This window comes from Falco rusticolus, chromosome Z, assembly GCF_015220075.1.
Source record: "Falco rusticolus isolate bFalRus1 chromosome Z, bFalRus1.pri, whole genome shotgun sequence".
In the NCBI taxonomy this organism is placed as follows: Eukaryota; Metazoa; Chordata; class Aves; order Falconiformes; family Falconidae; genus Falco; species Falco rusticolus.
Window position 1 is genome coordinate 64,737,014 of NC_051210.1, and position 15,185 is coordinate 64,752,198.

Here is a 15,185-nt window from a genome sequence, read left to right on the forward strand (position 1 = left end):
TCCTTCCCAAAAGGTGGAAGATTTTTGTAATGTTATACTTGCAGTCCAGATTCACCCACTGCCATTACAGAACAGGAAATTACTCTGAATCCAACCTTACGATATTAACACACTGAAAAGCTAGTTTGCATGGGCAGTGAATTAATTTTTGGTAAAAAATATCTGGCTTCCATAAGTAACAAGGAATAGTGGAAGGAAGTAAATAATAACAGTAATTATAATAACAACAACAACAATCCTACATTATTGGTACCTTCATGATGCAAAAGCATCATACAAATGGAAAGACTGAGACGTGCAAGCCATCCAGCAGACCTGCTCAAGTGTAATAGCTCACTGTTGAGATTAACGAAGCCTAAGTTACCTACGGATTCAGTCTAGATGTACCTATTTTTTAATCTCACAAAAAAAACCCCATACTTCTACCTATACACTTCTCCTTGTACATGTATTCTTCAAATTCTTAAAGAATTATTCCATTAATTATTAAAAACAGCAAGTAAAAATTAGATTCTGAAAGCCTATTTCAACATTCTCAAAAGAGCCAACAACCTGTAGGCAGTAAACATTACTTGTTTAACCATTTTACTGATAAAATGTTTATGCAAGTGTAAATTGATTTATTAACACTACACCACTTACCTAATCCAAGAGGACTGCACAAGGTGTCAATACCGTGTGACTTATATTTTTCCAGTTTGTTGTCCTTGAGGGAGTATCCCGAGTTCTCGCTGATACTACATTCGTAGCTGTCTGACACAGACTTGGCCTCACAGAAATCAGCTACCCATCCTTGTTTACAGATTCCACAAGGCTATTTCCAAAATTTGAAAATTCTCTGTCTTAAAAAGCTTTTTTTCCCTCTGACAGCTTCTTCTCTTGGCTATTCCATGTATGTATCCCTATAAGCAGCATCAGGTCCAGGAGATCCAGGTGAAATAAATACAGTTGTCACACCACAAACCATGAAGCCAAAAAAACAAATTTCACATCTGAACTGTGGAACACCCCCTTGCTTCAGCTAACAGAGGCATCCGTAAACAACAGCTATCTGGATACCTCCATGCTGCTTATTGGCAACAACATTTTTCAACAAAAACAGTAACTAAATGATATAAATTTAAAATGATATAAAACTAAATAAAATAAAAAATGATAAATGAACGTCTATCAGATTCTTCATTTAGAAATTAGGTCTCATTGCAAAATGGCAGAAAGCTATGTCAGAAAATCTAAAAAATAAGACAAGGGGGAAAATATCTGCCATGAAACTTTTCAGCGATGTCGACACTGTGACTCAGGCTGCATTTAACCTGGAGCCAGACAACAAAGCTGGCTATGCCTGCAATTCAGATGGAATGATTCCTAGAAGAAAAACAGTATCTAAAAGTGAGAAAGCACTTTATTTTGGCAGCTGAAGTAGTCAGGACTTGATAAATTTAGCACGTATCCACGCCATGTGGACAAAAGCGTCCAAGAGCGAGGAGCCTGGTACTGCTAGAAAGAAAAAAACCCTCACGACTTCAAACTTTCCATTCACTTCTCAGATGCCGCCTGATTGTTTCAGAGTCTTTTCAGGACGAAGCACTTGGGCAAACAACCCCAGAACGGCGTCGGGTGTGCCTCCCCGTCCACAAGCAGCAGCTGCAGGTCGGTTTCCAGCTTTTTCCCTCCCTAGCAGCTGGAGCAGAAGGCTGCAAAGATCCAGGGCTCTCTCTGCAATCCAGACTGCCTACGGTGAAGAGAACCAGACAATCAGCTTCTCCCTCCCGAAACCTGCGCTGGCGATAGACAAACACAGAAGCCTGGGTCTGAAGAAGCAGCCGCCACCAGGGAGCCGGGGCGGGCGCGGAGCCGCGGCCAAGCCCTGGCTCACACGGCGGGGAGCGCAGCGGCGTGTGCACCGGGCGGCTGCCGCCGGCGGGGCCGCTCTGCTGCCGCGCACCCCGCGGGGCGGGCAGGCGGGGACGGGCACGGGAAGCGGCATTTCTCGCTTTACAGGGAAAGGCGGGCAGCTCTGCAGCGCGCACCCCGGCGGGCGGCGCTGAGCGGGGCCGGGGACACCGGGAGGAGGCGCGGAGCGAGCGCCGGGAAAGCCCCCCGCGCCCCCCGGGGAAGCCTTGGCTCCGGCCGCCTGCCGAGGGGCGGGCAGACCGGCGGCCGCCGCCGGCACCGGGAGGGGGGCTCCGCCAGGCCGCGCCAGGTGCGGACCCCCCTGCCCGGGGAGCTGCGCCGCCCCCGCCCGCCCTGCCGTGAGCCCGGCGGCGGCTCCCCCGCCCCCCCGAGGGCGGGCCCGGCCGCGCGGCAGCGGGAGCGGGTCGGCCCGGCGCCTTGCTCGCCAGCGCCCGCCCCGGCCCCGCCGCCCGCGCGTCCTGCCGCGGCGGCCCCGGACCGCCCCCGGCGGCGAGGTGGGAGGCGCCCCGGGACCAGCGGCGGCCGCCGCCCCCCCGCGAACAGTGGGAGCCACGGGCGCGAGAGCGCCGCACGCTCACAGGCAAACCCCCCTCCCCCCCCTCCCGCGCGCGCGCGCGCGCGCACACACACACACACTTTCCCCAAACTCGCCTCGCTCTCAAAATGGCGCCACTCCGAGCCTCAACGGCCTGCGCGCGCAAGCCTCGCGAGAGGCGCCGCGCGACCCCGAAGGCGCCTGGGGCGGGGCCTCCCTGCCGCCACCGACGGTGCGACCCCGCCCCCGCCGGCGCCCCCCTGCCGTGACGTCACGGAACAATCCCGAACGTTCCGCGCGGAGCGGCGGGGGAATCCCCCCCGCGCCCCGCCCCCGCCCCGCCCCGCGTGCGGGAGTCCCCGGCGCAGCCGTAACTCACCGTGCAGCGGCGCGGCCCGCGCGGCGCCATCCCCACCGGCACCGCGACCCTGGCCCGCAGAGCAGCCCCGGCCAGCGCCCCGCAGCCACCGTGACGCGGAGCGGAGGCGCGGGTCGCTGTCGGCTGCGGCGGGCGGAGCGGGGCCTGGGTCTGCACAGCCCGCTCGGGCAGCGGGTGGCGGCGCGGCGGGTGCAGGAGGTGCCCAGCGGAGCCCCCGCCGCCACCCGCGTCCGCGCTGCGCCGGCGGGAACAGCCCCAGTGCGCGGGCACGGGTGTACCGTCACGAGCGGCTCCAAGGAGCCTTATCGGTGCGGTGATAGGCGCTTCACATTACGTGTATGTGCATATATATATATATATATATGAACACGCTGCACGCTTGGCGGACATGTGGCGCGCTCCTTGTCAAAAGGAACGGGAGGATTTTTGCAGCCCGGGAGCTGAATGTGCCAATTGACGTCCTGTGATTTTTGAAATTGCATTTCCAACGCGAGGCACGTTATTTCTCAATTCATTAGGTGAAAAAAAAATTATACAAAAGTGTGTTCCAACATCATCAGAAAGGGTGCTGGCAAGTGTTTCTAAAGCCTGCCTTCAATTTTGGATTTTCTTTCAGTGTTAAGTTTCCCCTGTGAGATTGAAGTTGTTGCAGGAACTGAAATCACATGCTCATTTTTCCTACAAAAAAATGCCTCAAAGCCCTGACCAACAGCAGGATTTTGAAGATGTATTTTGCAGGCGTATATATGCTGTCAAAATAATCCATTTTCACCATCTGATAAAATTACTAGAAAGTACCAATTACTAGAAAAATTACTAAAAATCAACAAATGAGAGAATTAGGAGGTAGAAAAATAATACATAAGAGCAGTTCAGAAACTGGCAGAAGCTTTGCTATGGTCACATTTACCTTCAGCTCAATTCTGAGCAGTCAACCCTAGTTCTGATTTTTAGCAGCAACGGTGCTCTTCTAGGTACCGGTGACCACCTTGGCTGCACTGAAACCTCCTTTCTCTTAACTCTTCCTTGAAGTGGCTTGTCCTTTTTATGTACCTCGACCTGTGCTGCAGAAGTGAGGGTTCCCAGGCAGGGTGGCAGCGCATGCCCCTTGCCCAGCGGTTGTTTTCACAGCCTGTTGCCAAGCCTGGAGTCACAGCCACGCTGCCAAGTCTGATGCGCCCACACACGGTCACTTGGACCACAGTACAACTTGCCCACACTCCCAAGTTTCATTACCAAAACCTTTTTCAATACAGTAATTTATAACCTACATCAATTTAACTGGTATCAGAGAGATGCTGCAGGAGCAGCTAGAAGCTAACAGTCTGCTCAGTCAGGAAAAGTCACCCAAAAATCTCAGGACTCACTGTGCTGCACAGTTCAGACATGTAATACCAAGAAAGCTCTGACCAAAGGGACCTCATACAAGTCCTGAATCAATGAATATGATCCTAAAATACGATGGGTAGCACTATCTAGGAAAACAATATAAAACTTGAGCCCAAAGCAACATGAAAACAAAGTGTATAGAGTCAATAAAGCATCTTCAGGCCACCTTGACAACATACGCTTAAGGCTGTATTCATGATCTGAAATGACCTTTTGATTCATTTGAGCAAGTTACAGCGAAACCCTCCATGCTGCACAGCTATTCTAGGCATCTTCTGCCTTTGCAACACGTTATATACTGTGGGTATCAAAAGAGAGACACAATAAGAAACATGAGATTATTGATTTATCCATATCAGTACTCCTAATAGCTTTCTGTTTGTGTCATTTCATACAAGATCCTTCTATCTCCTTCAGGTGACAATAACCACAGGAAAAGCTGTGATACCCATCGGGGAAACTGAAGTAGTAATGGAGCATGGGTTTGATTTGTAACTCTAATTGTGTCATTAAAGAATGTATAATGCCGTTTCCACTTCATGAAAACCAAGACTTTGACCCCATGAACAGCTGAAATGATGTCCTTACCTTACCAAGATCATTGGCAAACTTCACACTGAATTCAAATCGAGCTCTCCTCTCTTAACACACTTTACATGTCACAAGCATTCAAGCAGTTTCAGCAAAGTTAACAGGGCATTCTTAGCGTAAAAGGATTAGTTTAAAGGAATTAATTTGAAAGCCTGCTAGCACGTGGATTTGGTTTGTGAAGAGGTTTCTGCCATGCACAGCCTAACTATACCAGCTGGTTTTCCTCATATACACAGAGTTTACACCAGCAAAACAATGCTTCTACTAATTCAGGTTGTTTTGCTTGTGAGGGGAATAATTAAAGCACACTGATAAAACCATGTGTATTCCATTAGTGGTGAAGAAATCTTAGCATAAACGCAGTCACTGGTTGTCATGAAGAACAAGAGGAAAGACAGAAGATTGTCATTGTGGCAAATTCGTAAGGCAATATTTTTAACATCTTTTGGTGGTAAAACATTTGGTCTTCTGAGCCCAAACTGTACCTGAATCTTCAGAACTATATAGAGCACAGAAAAGGGTAAGAGCATTGAAGTGATTGATATTTAACAGAAACAGCTTCTGAAACTTAGGCAGGCTGAGCAGAACATGTCTGTTCTGGAAAACTGCTGTGGGAGGTTATGATGACATTTACACTGAAAATTAAGTGAGGGGTGGGAGGTGGGGGAGATATAAGCGTATGAACAGCTCTCTTTTGTTAAGCAAACTTGGAAAAGTAGGCCAACATTTTTGCCACAGATGCTCACACATGTTGCTAGAACTCTTTTCAATGAATCATGATATAAGCAAAGGGTAGGTAACTCATGCAAAATTTAGACAGCACCTGAGATTTAATAACAAGCTAAGAATTACTGGTTTTGAATGACTGAGGTACACTGGGTAGTTTGATGGAGAGAGAAGAAAATCACATTTAGCATTCCAAATTTAGTATTCTGAATATTATATGTAATTTAAGGTTCTGTTTGGTATAGATCAGACTACAGATGACAAGGTAACTGAAGAAAGATAGCTTATTCCATACTCAGGGACTGTCATATGCATCAGTATGTGAAAGCATTGAAAACATACAATGAAACAAAAATGTGTGGGAATGCTGAGGTATAAGAAATGAAACCTGAAACATTTAACTCCCACCAAATACTAACCATCCATATGTAAATAGAAGTCTTAGAACTCATTTTAATATGAAAAATGTATAATGAATTTAAAATTAAATTATTTACTGCACAAATCTGGATGATGGGATGAAGTACGAGACCAGAAGTTAAAGAAGTACTTCAGGAAGCTCTTGAAATGTGCTGAATTTCATTTGTTCTAGGAGTAGAATACAAGATACCTTACGCAAATATATTACACGCTTAGATTAATTAAGCAAATATTGAAGAAAACTATGGAAAAATACTTAATTCTTTACTATTACACATTTTTGTGTCACTCCATGAAGAGGTACAAAACACTTGACCTTGTACTAAAAACCCACTGCACCCAATATACAATCCATCTGAACCAAAGAATCAGGCAGAAGGCCAAAATCAAACTTTTCATATAACAGGTTTCAAACCTGATTAATACAGATTTGACCCAGAAAGCTTCTGATACAGTGAGCCCCATATTTAAAAACTAGAAATAAAATCACTGCCAAATATTAGTAATAACAATTCTACTGTATGTTCTTCTCAGAGGAGTATTTGTACAGTCAGATCCCAAACACAGGGAGAATTCCTCAGCACAAACACAGTTCTAATGAACCATCCTTACTGCAAAGTTTTAAATATCTTTCAACTGCACGTTCACAATATGAAACATTTAAAGTAGCAAATTTAACGATTGGAAGCATTATACAAAAGTGTGTAGCAATACCTAGTCGTTACCACTTGCAGTAACAAGATGAACACTAGCACAAAGTATCTGGGCTTCTCTATTTATATGTACTGTCCATTTCAGGAAAGGAAGGTAAAATGACTTGGTTCCAACTGCTTCAGGATTTCAGTGTGTACACCTGTGGAAATAAGACAATGGGATTCGACTGTCTTAAAGAATTGACGATTATTATTTGCATCGTAGGATATATCACCTCTAGTTACTCCATTTTCAAGAGTTCTGAGCACCTCTGTGTCCAATGCACTTTAATACAATTAGCAAGTACTAAACATATCTGAAAATTAAAACATAACTGCTTGTTGACGCATTCTTTTCCGAAGAACTTTCAAATTAAAATTACCACTGACTTCGGCAGGAGCAGCATTCTGGGCAGAGATTTCAATAAAGCTGTAGGTAACAGTTCGTATTTTGCAGCAATACCTAGGTATTAATTTTGAATGACACATAAGTATAAATTTGACCTCTATTATCCAAATTAATTTACCGTTCTATGTCTCTCAAGACAATGACTGTTTCTACCTGAAAGAATCACTATCTTGGTGACCCTAGTGAAAAACTGGGATAAAACCTCAAAAGTTATTATTTTGTTTATACTAATTGGAGGTAAAAAAGATTATTAAGAACCAAGCTTTTCAAAGAGCAGCCTCTTTATTTCAAGTTTTTCACCTACATTGTAACTGAAAATAGCCTGACTAGTAGCTTTTCCCCCTTTAATGTAACAATAGAAACATCCATCTCAAAGAATGTATTTCAGAAACATTGGGCAGTATTAAACCAACAGTTATTTGAAACTGCTTTGACCATTAATCTCCATTAAGTAGTATTCCTTTCAGGTAAGTTATCCAGCTAATGAATTTATGTTAAAAGGGTGCAACTGTTCTTCAAATAGGTCCTGCATGAATGCTGTCTATGTGATATTTATTCTATGGAAGGATAAAGTCATGCTACACACCTTCCCTAAAAAAACACTTAAGGAAATCCTAAATGTGCTCAACTTCTGCCCTGTTCCACCCAGGAAAGTGAAATAACAGCAAGTGAATACCCGCCATTCTAAATTTCATAAAGAACTCAATAACTGTTAATTATAAGAAACAGTTTAGGTGAAAAGGAATAGGTTGTAGGAATTACGAAGTGAACATACAATACCAGGTAAATAATTTTTAATAAGATGTTTGTCTTTACCCTACCCTTTTCTCTATAAAATGAAATTCCTGTATTTTCCCTAAAATGAACCTAGTTAATTTGTGAACTTAGAGCATGTTAATTTTGAAATAAGGAGACCAGATAACCAACATGATGATAGGGTCTTGCGCATACTTAAATATGAGCAGATCTCATTTTAATGCAGGTTCATTTCATAGCAAAATCTATTTCCTTTATCTTTTTTTCTTTAAAAAAAATGTATTAATACCAACTTGACACTTTATTCCCCCGTTTTCTAATTATTAGATTAATCTAGAACCTTTTCACATCCAAGTAAAGTGAAGAAAATAATTTTTGTAAGGCTCTTCTTCAACTTTTGCCTACTGTCAATGTTCATATTACCATGCATTTTAAAAGTATGTCTAGTTACTGCAGAGGCTTTCCTTAGGAAACCGGCCCAAGAAATGTGTTGTTTCTCTACACAGACAGACCTGATGAAGGAATTGCATGTAGAAAAGTCTGTCAGCATCTTCCCAGCTGTATTAACTGATCTAAGTAAGAGAATAATCTCTCCCTATCCCACACTACACCACCACCCTCCTAAAACAAAAGACACAAACTTATACCACTTCTTAGAGGCTTCTAGAACCATTAGAAGCCTAGATTTTTTCCATATGTAGTAAACACCATGGAATATAACTCACAGTTTAAAGATCTCCTGAGATTTGTGGCATGATCCCCAAAAAGAACTACTATCAAGGTTGACAAGGTGGGCTCAGTCGTTGCAGTTCCTTACCTTTACTACCAATCAGCCTTTGAAAGAAAACTAAAAAAATGCATCACATATGACCAAAAAGATTCACTTACAAGTATTTTCAAGAAAGACTAAAACCTGCTTTCTGACTAGAAGGTTTCTTCTTTAAACCAGACTGAAATTCTCCAGCAAAGCTTTAGTATTCTAAGAAGGTTAAATGCAAAAGGTTAAAGAGGGAAACAGACCTCTTCCACAGCTGATCGTCTTTCTCAGTTTTTCCCTTCATGGACAAAAACAGGCAGCAGAGGTTTCTACTATCTATTGTGCGGTTCTGTCATCTGAAACATTGACACCAAAAATAAAAGGCAACCCAAGGACGTTATTGGCATGAAAGGCTGTGAATAGGGTCAAAAGCAATTAAGTATTTTCTCAGACTCTCCTGGAGCTATGTTACACTGTTTTCCAGATCCCTCTAAACAAATTTCAGAGGCTTTTTTTTTGGGGGGGGGGTGTGTCATTCAGAATTGCAAACTTAGAGATACAGTTCCTTCCTACTGGACACCCACGAAACGTAAGTGATGCTTATACTCTTACATAATGGCACTCTTATATGTTGCTATTGGAAACACCTCGTATTTGTAAATAAGTAAAAAATAACTCTAAATTTGACATCCCTGAAATACAAACTTTAATCTATGAAGATGATGCAATAGCTTCAAATCAGCATTGTTTTCTTTTGCACTTCATTTCTGCCAGAGATCCTGCATTAGGTTTTAGTATTTTTATAACTTTTCTGTGCCTTAGTTTTCACATCTGCAGAATAAAAATGATTGTGTATCTTTGTGAACTTTTTGAAAGACAATGATGATACTTTCTGTAAACTTGCAATTATAAATTGGCTTAAAAGAAATAGGTAAAACACCCTCAAAATACAAGTACAGGGCTTCCTGTTTAGGAAACATTCCTTCTCAGTCCTTCCAACACAATGATATCCTATCACACCATACTAACTTTGCCAAAATGGCTAATAGCATTTCTTTACTAAGTAAAAGCAGGTTTCCTCTAAATATTTTTCAAATTATGATGGCTGTTGTGTATGTATTTAAAAATATTTTGAGACACACCAAAAAGCATGATGATTTTTTCCTTCATACAGGGTGACACATCTGCCAACGCTATAAAATGAAAATTAGCAAGGTGTAACACTATACTTAGAAGAAATTGTGCCTCGTCATGCTCTTAATTGCTTACAATTTAATCACACACCTACAGTTTCATTAAAAACTCCAACAGTCATCTTAGCCCAACAGTAAAGCATACAGGGAAGGTACTCAGTCATCTGTTTTTCAATGAATAGCTGCCTAACAGTTGTTTTCAGTTATATTGCAAGTGAAGCCACATTTTAGTACGAATACAATTAGAAAGCCAACTTTTCTAAGCAAGAAGCCCTTTCTGGAAAAACAGGGCCCTCAGGGGAGCATGGGGCTCATCCCCTTCACACCAGGATTATCACATCCCTTCAGTGGTAAAAACAGGAGGGCTGTAGGGTGCAGCCTAAGGTGGGACCCTGGCAACAAGCCCTCCTTGGACCACCTCTGTTAAAATGCCTGGGGAAGCTGCCATGGGCAGGAGCTTCACAGGGGTGAGTTCTTGCTAAGCAACAGGCAGGGAGATGCCACCTTGGAAGCGTGAGGATGCATTACACGTGCTTGGAAAAGATGGGGAAGACTATAGAGTCGAAAAAGAGGAATAAACTCAACACAGGCTATGCATGCAACGTGTAAAAGAGGCTAGAGGGAAACTGACCAAGATACTGGCTAGCTAGAACCCCCTTGGTACTTTAAACCGAATGACAATCAACTGAAACTACAACAGTGATTCCAATTAATGATGGTCAGAAGGAAGCGCTCACTAAACAGCTGCTGCTTCTGATAGGGGGAAACTGAGGGGGTGAATTGGCCAAGAGAATCAGGCTGCCCAAGTTCCTGCTACAATAACTAACCTTTTGTTGAAAACTATTTGTGATTATATACAAATGAAATGGATTAAATTCACAAAAGAAACCACTAAAAAATTCCCTGAATTAAAATATCTGTTATGCTCACATTATACCGTCTCTTGCGTAAATTACCAGTGCTATTGTTACATGCATGTGCTGTATCTTTCTGTAAGTCTGGATGAAACATCTTGCTGTAAATCTGCTGGCTGTTGGTAGGCTTCACCAAAAATAAGCTGGTTTTCTTATTTAAATTATTATTACTATGAAAAATAAACCACCTAGAACTTTTTATCCGTGTTCTTTAGAGATAAATTAAACTTTCTTTTTTTATAAAAATAGCAGAATACGAAAAGCTTGGGAAGGAGGTAAGGGAAACTAATCCTTTTGAAAATTTGGCATGAGAGGTAAGTGAACAGTACTATTTAAAAAATTCAGACTTCCTTACATTATATAGAAGTCCAGTTAGTACTGCAGAAAGCTGTGTTACTTGCACTCATGCAAATTAAAGTACTGGGAGACAGACAGAACTTGGGGATTTTAAAATTTACTTTGTGTATCCATTCCCTATTTGCAAATACGATCCTCAAAACCATGGCATCTGCACAGTAAGCAATGTAATTAGGAGTAGCAAGTGATGTGCCTAATACACAGATGGGGTTCCTTCCAGGCTCCAAAAGAACATAGATTTGTGGGAGATGGTGACTTGTATTTTTACCATTTTATCTTTTCCAGTAAATTAAATAGCTCTGGCACATGGTCATCCATAACATCAAACCATTAGGATGCTTCATGCTCTGCTCCACCAGCCTGCCTCCTCAGTACCCTTCAGGAGTTGTGATGTTCAATGACCTATCTGCAACAGGCAGTCTCTAAAGGAAACAAAGGGTTTGCTAACAGAGATGCAGGCAGTTCTGTGCTTTTTTTTTTCTTTTTTTGGTGGTTTTAATGTCCAGGAAACATGCCTGAGCGTATTTCATTTATTAGTAGAGATACAGCCAAAGGATCTAAGACCAGCTCCATTTCCTGAACAAGCAGGCTTTACCTTTTGTCATTATGCCTACAGAAAGCGCTGTTTGATGCCATTACTCTAGGACTTTGAGCAGCAGGTTTGCTGCAGAAGTACGGACCAAAGTGAAAAAGTATCACAACACTCACACCACACAGACACAGACCAAGCCTTCAAACATGGCTCTGGTATTCTCTGATTGCTGTGTATCTGTTGGATGTATCCATGACAGCATACACCTAAGACTGAGGAAAGAATACTTAAATTTATCATTCTTCAAGGGTAAGGGAGAAAAAAATACTAGAGATCACGAGATTTCCTTCTAGAGCTTCTGGATTCTTCATCCTACAACTCCTCATCTGTAACTGTTTAGCTTCATTGCATTATTTGGTTTGTTTTTTTTAAAAAAAGTCTGGATTCTTCTCTTCTAATTTATTTTAATTCTTTCAGGTTTTTTTTTTTCTGGTCCAATCAATTGAGCAAAACAATGAAAAAATAGGTTTTTTTCAATCTGAGATTAACTTGGACGATAAAATAATAGTCACAAATATGAACACAAAATGTATCTTCCTGCATTACAAAGAACAGTTTAGGCAAAGTATTGTCCCATTTCCTTGATTCCAATTCAGGAGAAAAAGATACCTTGAAATGCATAACTCCACATGGTCTTGTATGGCCAGCAGCTGTGGAAAAAAGCATTTGCATTGATGTAGCTATTTTATTCACCATATATATGCATATACATATTTTGTTAGCCATCTCTAATTCTGAGTTCCTGTAGAATGGAAAGAGCAACCTCATATTGCCTTTCTGCTCAGGGAGATGAGGCAGAGAGCAGAAGCACACCCGTGAAAGCACTGGCTCTGGGGGAAGCTCCATACCAACACCATACCAGACTCCACAAAAGCACAAGGTAGTTTGGTTTCCAAGCTACACTTTAGGACCAAACCATGCTCCCACCCCTGTTTCTGGAGAAAAATGCTAATTGAGAAAGATATGGTGCAATTACATCCTTGTTCGTTTCCACCCCCTTCAAACAAGCTTACTCCAGTAACTTCACCACCCTTACTCTTCATCTTCATCTGTACTCAGGGAAAGCTTCTCGGAGGTAAAACACATTGTAACAGCACAGAACACAATTTCACTACAGATACTGCTATAAAATCCAGTCCCTACTCAGGTACAGAATCATAGCAGCCCATTTCTAACTTTTGGGATTCAGATTTTCACTTTTTTTTCTGTAGGTATTGGAATCTGCAAATATTTGTAAGCTTTTCTGTATAGCTGCAATTTCCAAGTGCAAAACTGAATCTCAGGGAAAGACAGGTAAAGAAAATGCTTGGGTTTTCCACTGTTACGCTTTAGAACCCAGTAAGTTTTACTTTTTTTTTTTTTTTTTTTTTTTTTTCCAATCCCTATCTAGCAGCCCCCTGTCCACAACTCTGAGCACTAGTTTTTCCAGAATTCTTGCTGCAGCTTACATGACAACTTTGGAATACACTTCATGACCTGCTGTGGTAGAGCTGAGTACACACTATTTTATCAAAGTGGCTTGAATTGTTCTTTAAAAACCTCAGTTCTAAATCTGATAAAAGATTTTAAATGGCAAATGAACAACAGAATATTTTTCTGTAAAATTGCAGACAACTGGAAAACTTTATCATGTGAAGCAGTTGAAAGACTGTGAAGTAAACTACTTCAGAATTTAGGAAAGAGCTTCTTGCATCCAACCTGGGGAGAATTCCTATTAGGAAAGTCTGTAAAAGTGGCAAATATGTACTTCCCTGAAGTGGGGATTCTTCTTGCTGCACTTTCTGTGCGATTTTGTTGATAACATAAACAGGCCTGTGTATGTTACATATTCTGTGTTCATGAGAAGCTGTTTTGCCTTACCTGAGCTGAGGCCTCAAGGGAACAAGAATAGGAACCGCATTTTGCATGTCCAGGGAGGGAATGAAACTAAAAAAAGGCTAAGGAGCATTAGTGGGTTAGAATGGCATTCCAGACAAGTCAAAGGTAGAAATAATTAAATCTTCCTTCTTGATGACATGCAGCGTGGTCTGACATAGCCTATTTTTCTGTTGCTGATCATTTTTACCAAATAACTCCCTGATGCGTTTCTACAGCTTTGGAAAAAGGCAAAGACTGCTCAAGGGTTCACAGGATGAGGTACTGCTGGAGCTGCTTGTGACTGTGAGAACTTTCCTAAAAAATGCATTCCTGCAAAGCCCTGGGATTTTTATGTTGTCGGTCTCTTACCCTATGTACATCAACAGCAGGTATGCCTACATGTTAGGTTGCTGTGTTTGTATAAACACTAACAGTTTATATATTGGGATTAGACTAGATTCAGCAGTGCAGCAAGTAACAGAAGTTAATTCACTGTGTTCCTCAGAGCAACAGGTTCCAGCAGAATACACAGTATAGAGCTCCCCTGCTTAAGTACTTGAACCAGCTTGGGATCTTTACACTGTCTGTCATGGTTTAGCCCTGGCTGGTGGCTAAGTACCACACAGCCGGTCACCCACTCCCCCCGCAGTGACATGGGGAGAGGACTGGAAGAGTAAAAGTTAGAAAACTCGTGAGTTGAGATAAAGACAGTTGAATAGGGAAAGCCAAAGCTGCACATGCAAGCAAAGCAAAGCAAGAATTAATTCACTGCTTCCCATGGGCAGGCAAGTGTTCAGCCATCCCCGGGAAAGCAGGGCTCCATCACACGTAATGGTTACTTGGGAAGACAAATGCCATGACTCCGAATGTCCCCCCTTCCTCATTCTTCCCCCAGTTTATATACTCAGCATGATGTCGTATGGCATGGAATATCCCTTGGCCAGTTTGGGTCACCTGTCCTGGCTGTGCCCCCTCCCAGTTTCCCGTGCCCCTCCAGTCCTCTGGCTGGCAGGACCTGAGAAACCAGTAAGTCCTTGACTTTATATAAACATCACCCAGCAACAACTAAAATCATCAGCGTGTCATCAGCATTGTTCTCACATCAAACCCAAAACAGCACTGCACCAGCTACTGAGAAGAAAATTAGCTCTGTCCCAGCTGAAACGAGGACAGTCTGTGAACCCAACTTAGGACACATCCAAAGCTGTTCACTTTGTGGTACAGCCTTGGGCCTCCAGAATCCCACGGTTGGGATGCAGCTGGGGCACTATTGCACCGGAGCGTTGCCGTGATGCCCACCACCCGCCAGCAGAGCAGTATCCGACACACCTGTACGGCAGGGGCTATCCCGGCCAGAAGTAGGAACGTGTGACTCCAAAACTGAAATTGTGAGTCCTTACAGCCTGGGATGAAGGAACCAAGCTGAAAATGGGGCAATTCCCACTTGATGTGTACCAGGACAAAAAATACCACTGAAAAAAATTGGAACAAATATTACTTGCATGTGAAACGCCTGAACTTTTAGACAGAACCCCCCACTGCAAAGTAAATTTCGCTTTCTCCCTGTAAGCCAGAGCAGGCAACCCAAAGCAGGCAGGTCTGACGGCCCCGACGCTGTGCCTCCTGCTCCAGCCGCGGCGGCGGCCGGGTGCCGGTGTAACTGCCAGCGCTGCTCCGCGCCACCACCGGGAAGGGGCCCGACGC

General features: G+C 43.0%; 1 protein-coding gene across 4 annotated transcripts in view; it reads right to left on the bottom strand.

Moving 5' to 3' along the window:
* The window catches only part of GPBP1 (GC-rich promoter binding protein 1), a 34,974-nt gene extending 32,339 nt beyond the window's left edge, over positions 1–2,635 (bottom strand). The window contains exons 1-2 of one of the 4 annotated variants that reach the window (XM_037373639.1): positions 2,551–2,635; positions 643–1,732 (exon numbers count right to left, since the gene is read on the bottom strand). The gene's annotated coding sequence lies outside the window, so the exon portion shown is untranslated. Of the gene's footprint in view, positions 1–642; positions 2,187–2,550 lie in introns of those variants that run through there. The other 3 variants (XM_037373642.1, XM_037373640.1, XM_037373637.1) reach the window with 3 other exon arrangements.
* Between the last annotated feature and the right edge of the window lie 12,550 nt (positions 2,636–15,185).